This window comes from Camellia sinensis, unplaced genomic scaffold (assembly GCF_055761805.1).
Source record: "Camellia sinensis isolate YWXY unplaced genomic scaffold, ASM5576180v1 Unanchor12, whole genome shotgun sequence".
Taxonomy (NCBI): Eukaryota; Viridiplantae; Streptophyta; class Magnoliopsida; order Ericales; family Theaceae; genus Camellia; species Camellia sinensis.
Genome location: NW_028128998.1, coordinates 4,171,621 through 4,185,371, shown reverse-complemented (window position 1 = coordinate 4,185,371; position 13,751 = coordinate 4,171,621). Strand labels below are relative to the sequence as shown.

At 34.8% G+C, this 13,751-nt stretch overlaps 1 pseudogene; it reads left to right on the top strand.

The window, feature by feature from the left end:
* The first annotated feature begins 1,041 nt into the window (after positions 1–1,041).
* Positions 1,042–10,753, top strand: LOC145814641 (G-type lectin S-receptor-like serine/threonine-protein kinase SD2-5; annotated as a pseudogene).
* The last annotated feature ends 2,998 nt before the right edge of the window (positions 10,754–13,751 follow it).

Here is a 13,751-nt window from a genome sequence, read left to right as displayed (position 1 = left end):
AAAAAAAAAATGAATACATAAAAAATAATTATCTTACTAATATAATTGAATAACTAATCATATATTAATTCATGAGATTATTAATGTCTTTGCTGTGAATACCGCTAATCAAACAGGGCCTAAGAGTGGTTGTAATAAGGGTGATGTCAAATGCACTTTTTCATTGTCACGAAATCTCTGGATTTCACTTCACACCTCACCTTTATTCTATCTTCTTCTTCTTCTTCCCTTTCAGCTCTAAATGTATAGACATAGACCACCACCAATGGGCCTGTGTTGTTGTTGTTGTTGTTGTGGTTGTACTATTTATTATTATGTTGCTGCTCCTGCTGTTGCTATTATCACCTTTTTCACAGCCTCTTCACCCTTCAACAATGCCCAGCCTCTATCTTTATCTCCATCTTCATGTCCATCTCCAACAGCGAAGTTATCTACTTCTTGGATCAACGACCCTCAATTTACACCCAATTTGATGACTTACAACTGGCACCTGCCCTTGACCGATTATTCGGTGGCTCAGCCCCACAATTGGTCTGTGGCTTCTATTGCCATACTTAAGAAATTAATGCTTCATGCCTCTTTGGTGTTGTAATCTTCGACAGCGTTGATTATGGCACGATAAATGAACCGGAACTAGTTTGGTCTGCTAATCGGAACGACCTGTTTAAATTCACTCCACCTTACAATTCACTAAATATGGAGATTTGATCTTGGAGGACTCCGATGGCACTTTTGTATGGTCTACCAATACCTCAAGAAAGTCCATAGTCGGCTTGAAATTAACCGAATTGGGAAACTTGGTACTTATTGTGCAGACGTTGGTTCCTGGGTAGAAGCTCACCTCCAGCACTGCATCCAACTGGAGTCGCGGTTTGTATTCTCTTACAGTTCAGGATTACAGTTTATTGGCTTATGTGGAATCCAATCCACCCTTGCCCTATTTTGAATCATATTTATTTTTTTATAAATTATGTCAAATTCGAGAATGGAAGCTTCAACAGGCAGCTAATCACTGCTGCATCAACATCATCACCTTAGTTCATGCGGTTGGAACTGGATGGGCATTTGAAGGTGTATCAGTTAGTAGACTCGAATTGGACTATGGTGGCAGATCTGCTGGCATCACAAATTCGTAGCGGTGAGTGTGGGTATCCCATGCCGTGTGGCAATTACGGTATTTGTTCTTCAAATGGACAGTGCAGTTGTCTTGAGAAAGCCACTGGCAGCAGCACTTTCAAGCTAACAAATTATACGCAACCCAACCTCGGATGTTCCCTTGTTATACCCATTTCTTGCGACCATTCGCAATATCACACCCTTTTGGAGCTTAAGAATACTAGTTACTTCAACTCACTACTAAAATTTCAGCTTTTTGTGATGTGAAAATACCGTCGCTAATACTCTTAATGCCGTCACAAAAAACTTTTTGTGACAGCAAATAACTTTTTGCGACGGCAAGAGAGGAGTCCCAACTGGGGGCGTTGCAAAAGAGTTTTTGCGACGGCACAGTGCCGTCGCTAATGTTTTGCGATGGTATTTTTGCCTTTTGCGACGGCACTTTGCAGTCGCTAATAATGTCTGAAATTTGTTGACTTTTTGCGACGTCACTATTCCACCGTCGCTAAAAATGTTATTTGAGACAGCAAAAAATGCTGTCGCTAATAGTCTTTTTTTTGCAACAGCAAGAACACTATTTTTGCGACGGTGTGGTGCCGTCGCAAAAAATATTAAAAATATGAAATTTTCTATTTTTGCGACAGTGTACTACCGTCGCAAAAAGTATTAAAAAAATAATAAAATTTCTATTTTTTTCGACAGTTTAGTGCCGTCACAAAAAGTAAAGCTTGCAACAAAATCAATAAAAATATTAAAATTTTCTGTTTTTTGCGACGGTGTAGTACCGTTACAAAAAAGAAAAAAACATCCTGCCATAAAATTATTAAAAATATTAAAATTTCTCCATAATAATTACATAATAATATAAAAATTCCTGTATAAAAATAACAATTTCTCCATAATAAAATATTCTTCCATTCATAATTACACATCAACAAAATTATTCCACTACATAATGTTCCATAATACATATATAATGTTTCAATACATGATTTTGTTCATAATTCAAAATAACATAAACCAAAATTAAATGTTTTTCTCATCATTTTTCGTAGATAACAAAAACAAAAGTTCATCATGCTAATCCTTCTCTATTTGCTCTAACATCATCTCTAATCTTGCATTTTCTTGTCTCACTTCTATCATCTCAGCTTTTGCTGATTCAAGTTCATCATGCTAGACGAACAAAAAAATGTTATATATAAGGTAATCAATTATGGTAAATTCAAATGTATATTCCAAGTTTCCAACATACAATCTCACAAACCAGAAAAGAACTAGAGTATATATAAGAAGAACAGATTAATTTATGAGAAGTTAAAGAATTCAACACAAAAAAAAAAAAAATGTAATGAAAGACATCGTTTACCCTTTTTTACTTCGGCTACATAAAGAATTTAGTCCACAACTTATCTAATTTGTGTTTAGATGTTCCAAACACCTCCTTCCTTTCAAATTTTATAACCGAAAAGAGGTACTTTGGTTGAAATTTAGATAAAATTTGGATAGAAACAGAGTTGGAACCATTTAGATCAATTAAATTGACATAATTGAAATATTGTAAACCAAAATGAAACATAAGGCATATTTTAAGGACAGACTATATTTAAACATTTTTACTTTTGTGGTTTGCAATAAAATTTGAGGTATCAATCACTTGGGAAAGATAACCCTTCAATTTAATGCTTCAATTACTTATATCAATTTATCTAAAACTTGCCTAATGATTCAAACATCTATATAGAGTTGATGGGCTCTGAAGACCTAGGGATCCTAAGATCACAAGAATTCAAATCAAACAAATTTTTAATACACAAATTCAATATTCTTTTGGTGAAAAAAATGGGCACAAAAATTTGAAGTCATCACATGGCAAGACTAATTAGTATATTCATATTCCTAGAGCATTCAACAATGAGATACCAAGAAAAAGGGTAATCAATGGTTTTGGTCAATTATAACCTGCTGATAAATAAAATATGACACAATTCATAAATGTTAAGGTTTTTTTTATTGCAATTGAATCGGACTTTATCCATTTTGTCTAACTATTTTTTACCTATTATATTATCACAATGTTAAAACAAGTTCTTGATTAAGGCCCTTCTTGTCTTTTTTTTTAAACGCACATAACTAATTACAAAATGGATTACAGAATACTATAGTCATATACATCAGACACACGCCACGGAAAAGGTTCACTTCACCATTATGTTCCGTGATTCTGTGTCCATAGAATTATTGTTCCTCTTTCTTTTCTATCAATCTGCTTGTTACCTAAATTATGAAAACATGTAAATTTATTGTCTGATTTCAATAATTTGTTTAGGGTCTGTTTGAATAGAGTGAAAAATATGATGAAGAATGAAAGAAAATTTAATTTCACACGTGCATTTGGTTAAGATGAATTGTTTGTGAGAAAGTAGTAAGAAAATTGAGACGATAAGAACAAGCTAGAGAAGAAAAAATATATATGTTGGAAGAAACTAAAAGCCAAGTTACAAAGGCCAAACTTTCAAGTTCATTTTGAGGTTTAGTGAAGATGGTTTCGTGTCATTGTAATAGCAAATTCTGTGTTTAATTGCCTCTTTCCTAGTGCCTGAGCTCTTGAGATTTGGTGAAGATGACTTTGAAGTGCTTTCTTCACATAATTGTCCTCTAGTTCCACCCTGAAAACACGTAAATGAAAATTTTATGCCATTGATCTTCAAAACATTGATATACAAAGCACTTTCTTTTTTCCTTTTTTCTTTTTTTCTATTACAATTAGTAGAAAAGGAACAGGAAAAGAGAAAATTGCATCACTTCAAACGCACTTCAAATATACAACCTTTAAATAAGATGACAATTAAAAAAAATGAAATAAAAGACCTAGGAACAAGCAAGGAAGATTTTAACCGCCAACAACACGTTTGATGGGATCAATTTGTAATGTCTCTAATGAACGCAATGATAATTTCAAATTTAAATGGCCTTAAACATCAATCAGTGAGTCCATATCTAGTTTAAATGAAAATTTAAATTGAAGAAACAAAACCACTTAAAAATTTCAGAAGGATATATCATATTTTTTTAGATAACAATAGCAAAAAAAAGAGGAAATACCATGGAAACAGATATCTCTCCACCAAACATCTCATCCAAGGACACCGCAAAGACGATCCGCGGTTTTAAAAACCTTTCCCATAAGAATATATTTTCCATTCAATTGCAATCAACACATCCTGATTCAGCACATTAAGAAATTTCCTTATTGTCGTCAAATAGATTACTAAATGACATGGGGACAATAGTAATACATACCAGGTATAGTGGTGTGTAAGACATGCTCTTTTGACACCTTGTAACCCTTTGGTTTTGATTTTTTCGAACCCATGTTCGTTAAGAAAAGTTCTCACTTGCAAGTCATTGTCTAAGACATACTTGTCTCACAGTCAACACAAATCAAATGAAACAACTCCAAAAAAATAATAATAATAAATATTTTTTTTAAAAAAAAAAACACAGGAGTATGGATAGCATTTCATGGAAGCTGAAATGATTAGAAACTTCAGTGAAGTACCATATGGATAGCATTTCACAAGTATCTATCTTTACTTTTAATGTGAAATATAAATTTCACTTTTCTAAGACAGAATGAGCAACAAAGGAAGAGAAAAATACAAACTACCTCTTTGAGGTGCCATTCCCAAATGTGATTGAAAGAGATGATATAATAAAGCAAATATATTGTCTTTATCAAACAAATAATAAGAATCATAATAATTAAAAGACACATGCAGATAGTTGGAGTAAATGGAACACCCAAGTGTGAATATCATTGATACCCCTAGTATCATAAAGTTCACGGGTATTAGTACATGGAGAATTTGAACAAAAGAAGGGTATTTTGCAACTACCTAGAGTCCGGAAAATTTGAAGCTTTTTTATGGCATGTTTTGAGAGATAAGATTTAAAGATATAAAAAGGTTATCCATACATGACTCCACACTTGACGTCAATATTATGGGATAAAGTGATTGCAATATGAGTAAGAACTACCAAAACGGTGAAGAGTAACAAGCCAAAATATGAAGATGTAACCAGAAAATAGAGGAAAAAGAGATAATATTAACCAGAAAATAGAGGAAAAGGAGATAATATTAGTAATAAATACTTATCTATCAAGCTGTTCAAGTTTAAATTAACGATTTTGTTTTTTTCAGTAGCAGGTATCCTATCTTTGATGGATTTCAATGTGACTACAACATGACAAAAGAAAGTAACTGACCAAATAATGACCAGTAAGAGACTCCCTATGGGGGCTTGCAAGTTGCAGCAAAAAAACAAAGGTTACATTTTACAAAGATTTTAATGTAGACTAAAAACAATCTCACACTTGAAACAACATGCTGATCTCACTCTTTCCCAGAAAGAACAACAGGACAAACCAATGCAGTTCACACAAACTAAACTAGTCCAGTAACGCCTGCATCATAAAAAATATCCATTAACCAATTACAAAGTTTAGTACTAGCATAATGAAGGATCGTGCCCACTACTATACCCAATTCTAACAATATTAAGCTTCATCGGCTGGAACTCATTCATCCAGTTTGCAATAGACTGAACATTTTCGCAAAATTTTGCACCTGTAAAAGACACTTTCATCTGAATTGAGCAAATCAAGTTAAAAGCATACTTTGTTACAAATCCCTTGGTTGATAATATTATCACATTGTGTCTATGGGGTTGCCATAGTCAAAGATAAGCGAAGATGAAAACAAGCAATAGGCCGAATAATTACCGGACCTCATCCTCAAACCATTTCAGTTGTAACAGTCACAAATTATTATTCTAAGAAAAAACCAAATTTCCCCTTTTCTTGTTATCAAGTTAGTCTCAAATGTAATGCATATCAAAATGTACTTGTATTTATGCCTGTGTCAAGTAAAATTTCTGAGAAGAGGGACAAAGGTACTCACTTTAAACCACCAATTTTACACTACAAAATGCTTGACACCACCGAATGACCTCGCAACCTTACTCCAATACTTGTAATGCCTCCATTCGTCCCTTAAACCAAAGTCGGGGTCTGCTTGAAAGAATACCTTCCCATCTCAAAACAAACAATACTAATCGAATGGAGATTCGGAGTACAAATCTGAAACCACCCGAATTCGAACATCCCTAATTCAATCTGAAACCACCTTGTCTGTCAGGAAAACCTGATCGAGATACACTGATTGAATTGATGCGAATTGCATGGCAGACAAATTACCCCGTAAAATTTGGTTACCATCACAGAGTTTCAAAACCCTAACACAGCTATTTCTTAGGGCAGAGAAATCGAAAACATATAAGCAAACAATGACCAAATTGTGGGTAGTCTCCATTGATAGAGAAGTCAATATCGAGCTCAGCTGCGCTGTGAGAGAAATAGAGATATTCGCGGAAGTCAAACTGGAAGCAAAGCATGAGGAGGGGAGAGAGGGGTTGGCGAAAGATTAGTGCTTGGTCAACGAAGTTGGTGAAGAGACGACGGGTGTCGGAGGGAAAGTCGGAGGGAGGGAAGAGAGGGTAGTCGAAGTTGAGAGAGGAGAGAGAGAACCAGAGGTTTCGCCATTTGTGAGAGAGATAGGTGGTTCGAATGGCATCAAGAGTGGGGAGAAATGAGAGGATAAGGAGGAGGATGAGGTCCGGGAAGTCATTCAGGCTAGGAACGGTGGTGGAGTCACCGGTTGTCTCCGCCGCTTGCCGTCGATCGAGAGAGAGAGGGGGGTAAGAAGAGATAAGGGATTTTTGAGTTTGAGATTGGGGATTTTTTGGGTGGGTGGGGAATGGAAAAAAATGGAGCGGGAATGAAAAAAAAAAGGGCGGGAATAAAAAATTAAAGAAATATATATTTATTTATTTTTTTAAGATCAGAAATAAAATTTAAATAATAAAATAATGTCATTTAATTCTTTTTTTTTTTTTTTGTGATAGGGGTTGCTGTAGTCAAAAAATTTTAGTTTTTGTTAAAATATATATTTTTTTGTAGTTAATGAATTTTTTTAAAAAAAAATTCTTTTTTTTTTAGTTACTAAGATTGAAAATTTATTTGTTTCATTTTTATTTTAATGAAAAAAAATATTATTATTTTTTATTTGGTAGAAGTAAGAGTAATATTTTAATGAAAAATATTTTCCACTAAAATAAAAGTTAATTTTCTATGGTCAATGAAAAATATTTTTCTGCGGCCCATTTTTTTTGGTTATTAAAAATCATGAACTAATTTTTTGTGGTAGAGGAGAGGGAGCGGCAGTAGTGGTGAAAGTGGTGGATAAGAGATGATAACGGTGGTAGTGGCGATGGCGATGGCGATGGCGATGGCGATGGCGAAGGAGATTAGTGGTGAAGTTGTGGTAGTGGTAGAGTAGATGGAGTGGTAGGGGTGAAGGAGAGGTAATGGTAATAGTAGTGGCAGTAGTGGTAGTGGTGGTAGTGGAGTGGTGGCAATGGTAGTAGTAATAATGGTAGTCGTAGAGGTGAAGTGGCAATAGTGGAAGTAATGGTGGTAGTGGAATGGCGTTTGCAGTAGTGGTGAAGGTGGTAAAGGAGATGGATGGTGAAAGAGAGAGCGAGAGATGAGTGAGAGACAGATAGAGAAGAGAGAGAGAGAGAGAGAGAGAGAGAGAGAGAGAGACAGAGATAGAGTGATGAGCGAGCAAGAGAGAGACAAAGTAGTCGCTAAAAGTGCATTTTCCTGTAGTGGATAGATAAATCGAGAGGGAGCTCAGTAAATAGAGAAGACGAAAGGAAGAGAGTGAGCAACACGAACACAGTGGGAGAGAGAGAGAGAGAGAGAGAAAGATAAAGAGATAGAGAGTGAGAGACAGAAAAAGAGACAGAGAGAGAAGAGAGATGAACGAGAGAGAGAGAGAAAGAGATAGAGAGAAGAGAGATGAGCGAGAGAGACATAGAGAGAAGAGAGATGAATGAGAGAGACAGAGAGAGAGATAGAGAGAAGAGAGATGAGCGAGAGAGACATAAAGAGAAGAGAGATGAACGAGAGAGACAAAGAGAGAGATAGAGACAAGAGAGATGAGCGAGAGAGACAGAGAGAGATGAGAGATGAGAGAGATAGAGAGAAGAGAGATGAGCGAAAGAGACAGAGAGAGAAAAGAGATGAGAGAAGAGATAGATGAGTGAAAGACACACAGAGAGAGAGAGATAGATAGATAGATAAAAAGAAAAGAGTGATGAGTGAGAGAGAGAAAAAGAAGAGAGAGAGAGGAAGATGAAAAAATGGGTGAAAAGATATAGACAAAGAGAGAGAGAGAGAAAAAAAGAGCGAAAATAGATAAATGAGAGAGAGACAAAGAGAGATGAGCGAGAGAGTTAGAAGAGAGAGAGAATAGAGATGAGAGAGATAGACAGAAAAGAGATGGACGAGAGACACAAAGAGAAAGAGAGAGACAGATAGACAAAGAAGAGTGATGAGTGAGAAAGAGAAAAAGAAGACAGACAAAGACACAGAGAAAAACAGAGAGATAGACAGACAGAGAAGAGTGAAGAGTGATAAGTGAGAGAGAGAGAGATAGAGAGATAGAGAAGAGAGACAAAGACAGAGAGATAGGAAGATGAAAAAATGGGTGATAAGATAAATGTTCAAAAGAGTAAGACGACGTCATTTTTTTATTTATTATTTTTTTTAGTTTTTGTGACAAAAAAATACCGTTGCATTTATTTAAACCATTTTGTGACTATATATATATGAAGCCGTCTCAAAGCCACAATATATATATATGTATATTTTCTTTTTCTTTTTTTGAGCAATGGTACCTATTACGGTTGCAAAAAACTCTTCTTTTTTTTTTTGCAACTGCCGCTGGTACCATCGCAAAAACTCTATTTTTTGCGACAGCAATTTCTGCCATCGCAAATACTCTATTTTTTTGCGACAGCGTTTTATGCCGTCGCAAATACTCTATTTTTTGCGACGGCAAGTTGTGCCGTCTCAAAAAGTCACATTTTTTTTTTGCGACGGCAAGCTGTGCCGTCTCAAAAAGTCACATTTTTTTGCGACGGCAAGCTGTGCCATCTCAAAAACTCACATTTTTTGCGACGGCGAGTTGTGCCGTCTCAAAAGGTCACATTTTTTGCGACGATAAACTGTGCCATCTCAAAAAGTCACATTTTTTGCGACGGTAAGTTGTGCCGTCGCAAAAAGTTCCGTCTTTTAAGCCCACTTTTCTTGTAGTGACTTCAACTCAAAATACACATTCTCATACAACAACATTTACTACTTGGATGGAAAAACAGAGCTAGAGGATTATAAGATGAGTTGCTTGAAAAATTGTTCGTGCAAAGCCGCTTTCTTTGCGTATCATGTGGGATATGATTCAAAGAAAGGTTGTTTATTACTATCTGAAGTCTTATCGCTTATAAAAAATGATGGAGCAGTTGATAACATTACTGTATTTCTTAAAGTGCACAAATCTCAGGATACACAGTATCTTAATCCTTCTTCGCCAACAGATTCTCGTCAAAAGAAATCAAGGCATGTCAAAATCATATTGGGATCCAGTCTTGGAGCTTTCTTTGGTGTATTTTTTATGGTTGCCTTTTGCTTTTTCTTTTTCACAAACAAACAAGAATTCGAAGGATTTGATGAGTTCTTTGTCGATCAAGTATTTGGGATGCCTACTAGATTCTCCTACGAAGAGTTGAGAACCATGACAAGCAATTTCGATAAAAAGCTTGGAGAAGGGGGATTTGGGTCAGTGTTTCAAGGGACATTGATTGAAGGCACTAACATAGCAGTGAAGCGTCTCAATGGTTTTAGCCAAGTTAAGAAGTCATTCTTTGTTGAAGTTGAGACAATAGGCAACATTCACCATGTCAATTTGGTGAGATTAATTGGATTTTGTGTTGAAAAATCATATTGGCTTCTAGTTTACGAGTACATGTCCAATGGATCCTTGGATACATGGATCTTCCAAAGGCACCATGAGCTCACTCTTGGGTGGCAATCCAGAAGGAAGATCACTATGTATATAGCGAAGGGACTAACCTATCTCCATGAGGAATGTAGGCAAAAGATATTTCACCAGGATATCAAACCCCAAAACAACCTCTTAGATGAACTCTTCAATGCGAAAATTTCTAATTTTGGATTGTCAAAACTAATTGATAAGGACCAAAGCCAAGTTGTAACAATGATGAGGGGAACACCAGGCTATTTGGCTCCCGAATGGTTGAGCTCAATTATCACTGAAAAAGTAGATGTCTATAGCTTTGGTGTCGTGGTCTTGGGAATGTTGTGTGGGCACAAAAATTTGGATAGATCTCAACCTGAGAAAGATATGCATCTACTAGGTCTGTTTAAGAGGAACGACTTTTGGATATCGTTGATAAATACAATGATGACATGCAAACACATAGAGCAGAAGTTGTGGAGATGATGAGGGTTTCTGTGTGGTGTCTACAAAGTGATTTTTCCAGGAGGCCTTCTATGTCGGTGGTGGTGAAGGTCTTGAAAGGTTCTATAGATGTTCGAAGAAATTTGGATTATAGCTTTACAACTCCTGTTGCACCAAGGCAATCACAGTTGCTAGTAACCAAGAGGATCACATTGGTGCTGCTACTTCTTTATTTGCATCAGCTTTATTAGGACCAAGGTAAAGAAAGTAGACTACAAACAAATTTGAGTTGATAGTTTAAAGTTTTTCTTTTTCTCTCTCATTTTTTTGCTTTTGTTTTTCTGTTTCTTTTTCTTGGACTGATAAGTTTAGGATTTCGATTTACAAACATTACATTACAAGGGAAGAAAACTGTCAAAACATGCCATGAAGGCTTTGTAAAATTCCCTGTTCACACCATTCTAACTTAAGTCTTGTACAAATTTTACTAGTAAATCTTACAATCTAGTTGTGGTTTGAAATTTGTACAAAACTTATCTAAGAGTTGTATTTCTGCTTAATTTAGTGAAATGTCTTGGTAAAATTGCATGTTCACTCACCCAAATCCTCTAAGGTCTTTTATGTATATATATTGTGTAGTGAATATATACTTAGAGTGCCTAATTGGGTGCCTAAGTTGCCTACCCCTTGAACCACCACTAGTTTGCAGTAGATATGGTACGATAGCGTGGCCAGTGTGGATTGCACTTGCCCTATTTGATGAAGATAAATGATAAGCACCATAATCTTGGATGTTCTGAAATTACTCCTTTATCCTGTAAAGCTTCACAATGTCACAAGCTCATAGCGCTAAACAATGTTACCTACTATTACCCATATAATATACATAGTTTTTACAATTTTGGGGAGTGCAACCGCTCCCCTTTGCCCTCCCTAGATCCATCCATGTCAGGTCAAATACTATGAATACACAAACACGATGAGTAGTTCAAGCAACATGTTTAAGTAACTGCTCTTCCCAGGCTGCTCTGTTTTGAAGTGTGCAATAAAAATCCAAGTGGAAAATGCTCTATATATACTAACAGAGATGATCTCAATGAAGGTCAATATAAAATGCAGAGTCAACAATCAGATTTGTAATCAAACTGGTATCCAGCCTTGGAGCATTTTTCTTTTTCTTTTTCTTTTTTTTTTTTTTTGTTGCCCAGTCTATGTATCATATATAGTTTATGTCTGTGTTTTCCTTTTTCAAGAAAGAAAAGAGGAAGTGATGAACCTGAGAAGGATTATTTAGATAAAAAAGTGGCAGGAATGGTCATGAGATTCTCTTGGGATTGAGCTCAAAGTCACTGACTGATATAACTTCAAAAGGAAACTTTGGCAAGGATGATATGGATACTGGTCTTTGAAGGAACTCTCTTCTAGGCAATGGCAATAAAGCTGCAGTGAAGCATCTTGATGGCTTAGGCCATGTCAAGAAGTCTTTTTCTTGGCTGAACAAGTCGAGATAATAGGCAACACTCACCATTTGAACTTGGTAAGATTGGTGGAACATTGTGTCCAGAAATCACTGATTTCTAGTTTATGAATGACGCTATTTGGTGTAGTTTATGGCACTATTTATAGCTGTCTCTGTTTTATGTTGAAAGTTTATGTTTGTTTGGTACAGTTTTTACTTGCAACTTATAAGACAAACATAGCTTAAATAAGTTGGGTTTAAAAAAAAAAAATTATTATTATTATTATTATTATGAAGAAGCAAGGGGAAGGTGTCATGGTATTGGAAATCCTTTGTGAATGGACAAAATTAAGAGGGTGTACTTCTTGTTAATTCCACCAGTTGGCCAGTGCTGCCTGCTACTCACTTCATTGCTGTCATCTATGCTTTGCTACAAAATGTTGAGGGAAATTTTATACAATAAACCATAAATATTACTATGAAAAAATCAATAACTATATCGTAAATATGTAAATCAAAAGTAAAGTAAATAAATCTTGACTTGTGATTATGAGAAACACATAATCACTTTTCCAAAGTCGTTATTATCTACTTACGTGAATGTATTAACAGACACTAGACAACTAAGATACAACTCAAATTACTATTAGTCTTGCCGACGTTTGGGCACATTAAAAAGATTAATAAACCGTTTATGATAAGAAATATATATGAAAATAATCAAATAAACAAGAGATGAAACCCAAATTAATATGTTGAAAATTAAAGAACTTTAATGTCTTATATAGACATTGTCGTGTAATTTTATTAGGGACACATCCCTTAAGTTTTAAAAAAACATAATTATTTGTTTATGTCAAATTTATGTGACTTATTATATATATTTTTAAATGTCCCAAGAGATCCACATAATTTACACAAAAACAGGAATCAAATTTCAAACAAAATTCATGTATAACACGGATAAAAAATTACACAAGCAAGTAGAGATAGGCATTATCCTAGAAACTGCATAGTCGGAAAAAGTTTTGTTGCCATGACTTCTTGTTAATCAATGGGTCAACATTAAAAGAAAAATTAATAAAAATTTAAAAAGATTAGTTGGTAATGTGCATCTCTGCATCATGCATGGTCGACTCATGACTAGGGTTGACTTCTGACTTAGGGTTGGTTTGAGAAATAGTTTTTTAATAATTTTTTAATTAAAATATAAAGTAAAAAAATTAAAATGTTTGAGAATAACTATTTTGTTTTTTGTTTTTTTAAATGTACAAAAAGTAAAAAGAATGAAAATGAATTTTTAAATTTTTTATATGATTTTAATCTTTTAGTAATTTATTGACTAATTCAACCTATTACCACACGTAGCCTTTCTATGATTCTTTTTTTTGACAGTAGTAATGTGATGTTTGGTTTTAATTTTTTTTTTTATTATTAGAGAAATGTTAGGGGTCATGAAATTTTTTTCATGAAAATGATCATGAAAGATTTGTGACCCTTAGATTACCTTGATTAGTGTGTGGTGCTTTATTCTAAGTGTAATCCAAAGGTCATAAATCTTTCATGATTATTTTCATGAAAGACTTTTCATGATACCTAGCATTGTTGTTATTATTATATGTGATTAAAGTACAAATCAAAAGCACATGCAATCTTAATGCTAACCTAATTATTGAAGTCACCTCAATCAGGCAAATTAATATCATTAAATGAATTCGGGTCAAAACTCAGGAGAAGTGAGTCAACCAGAGGATTGAACCAGATCTGACCCAATTGGGCCAAATGGGTCG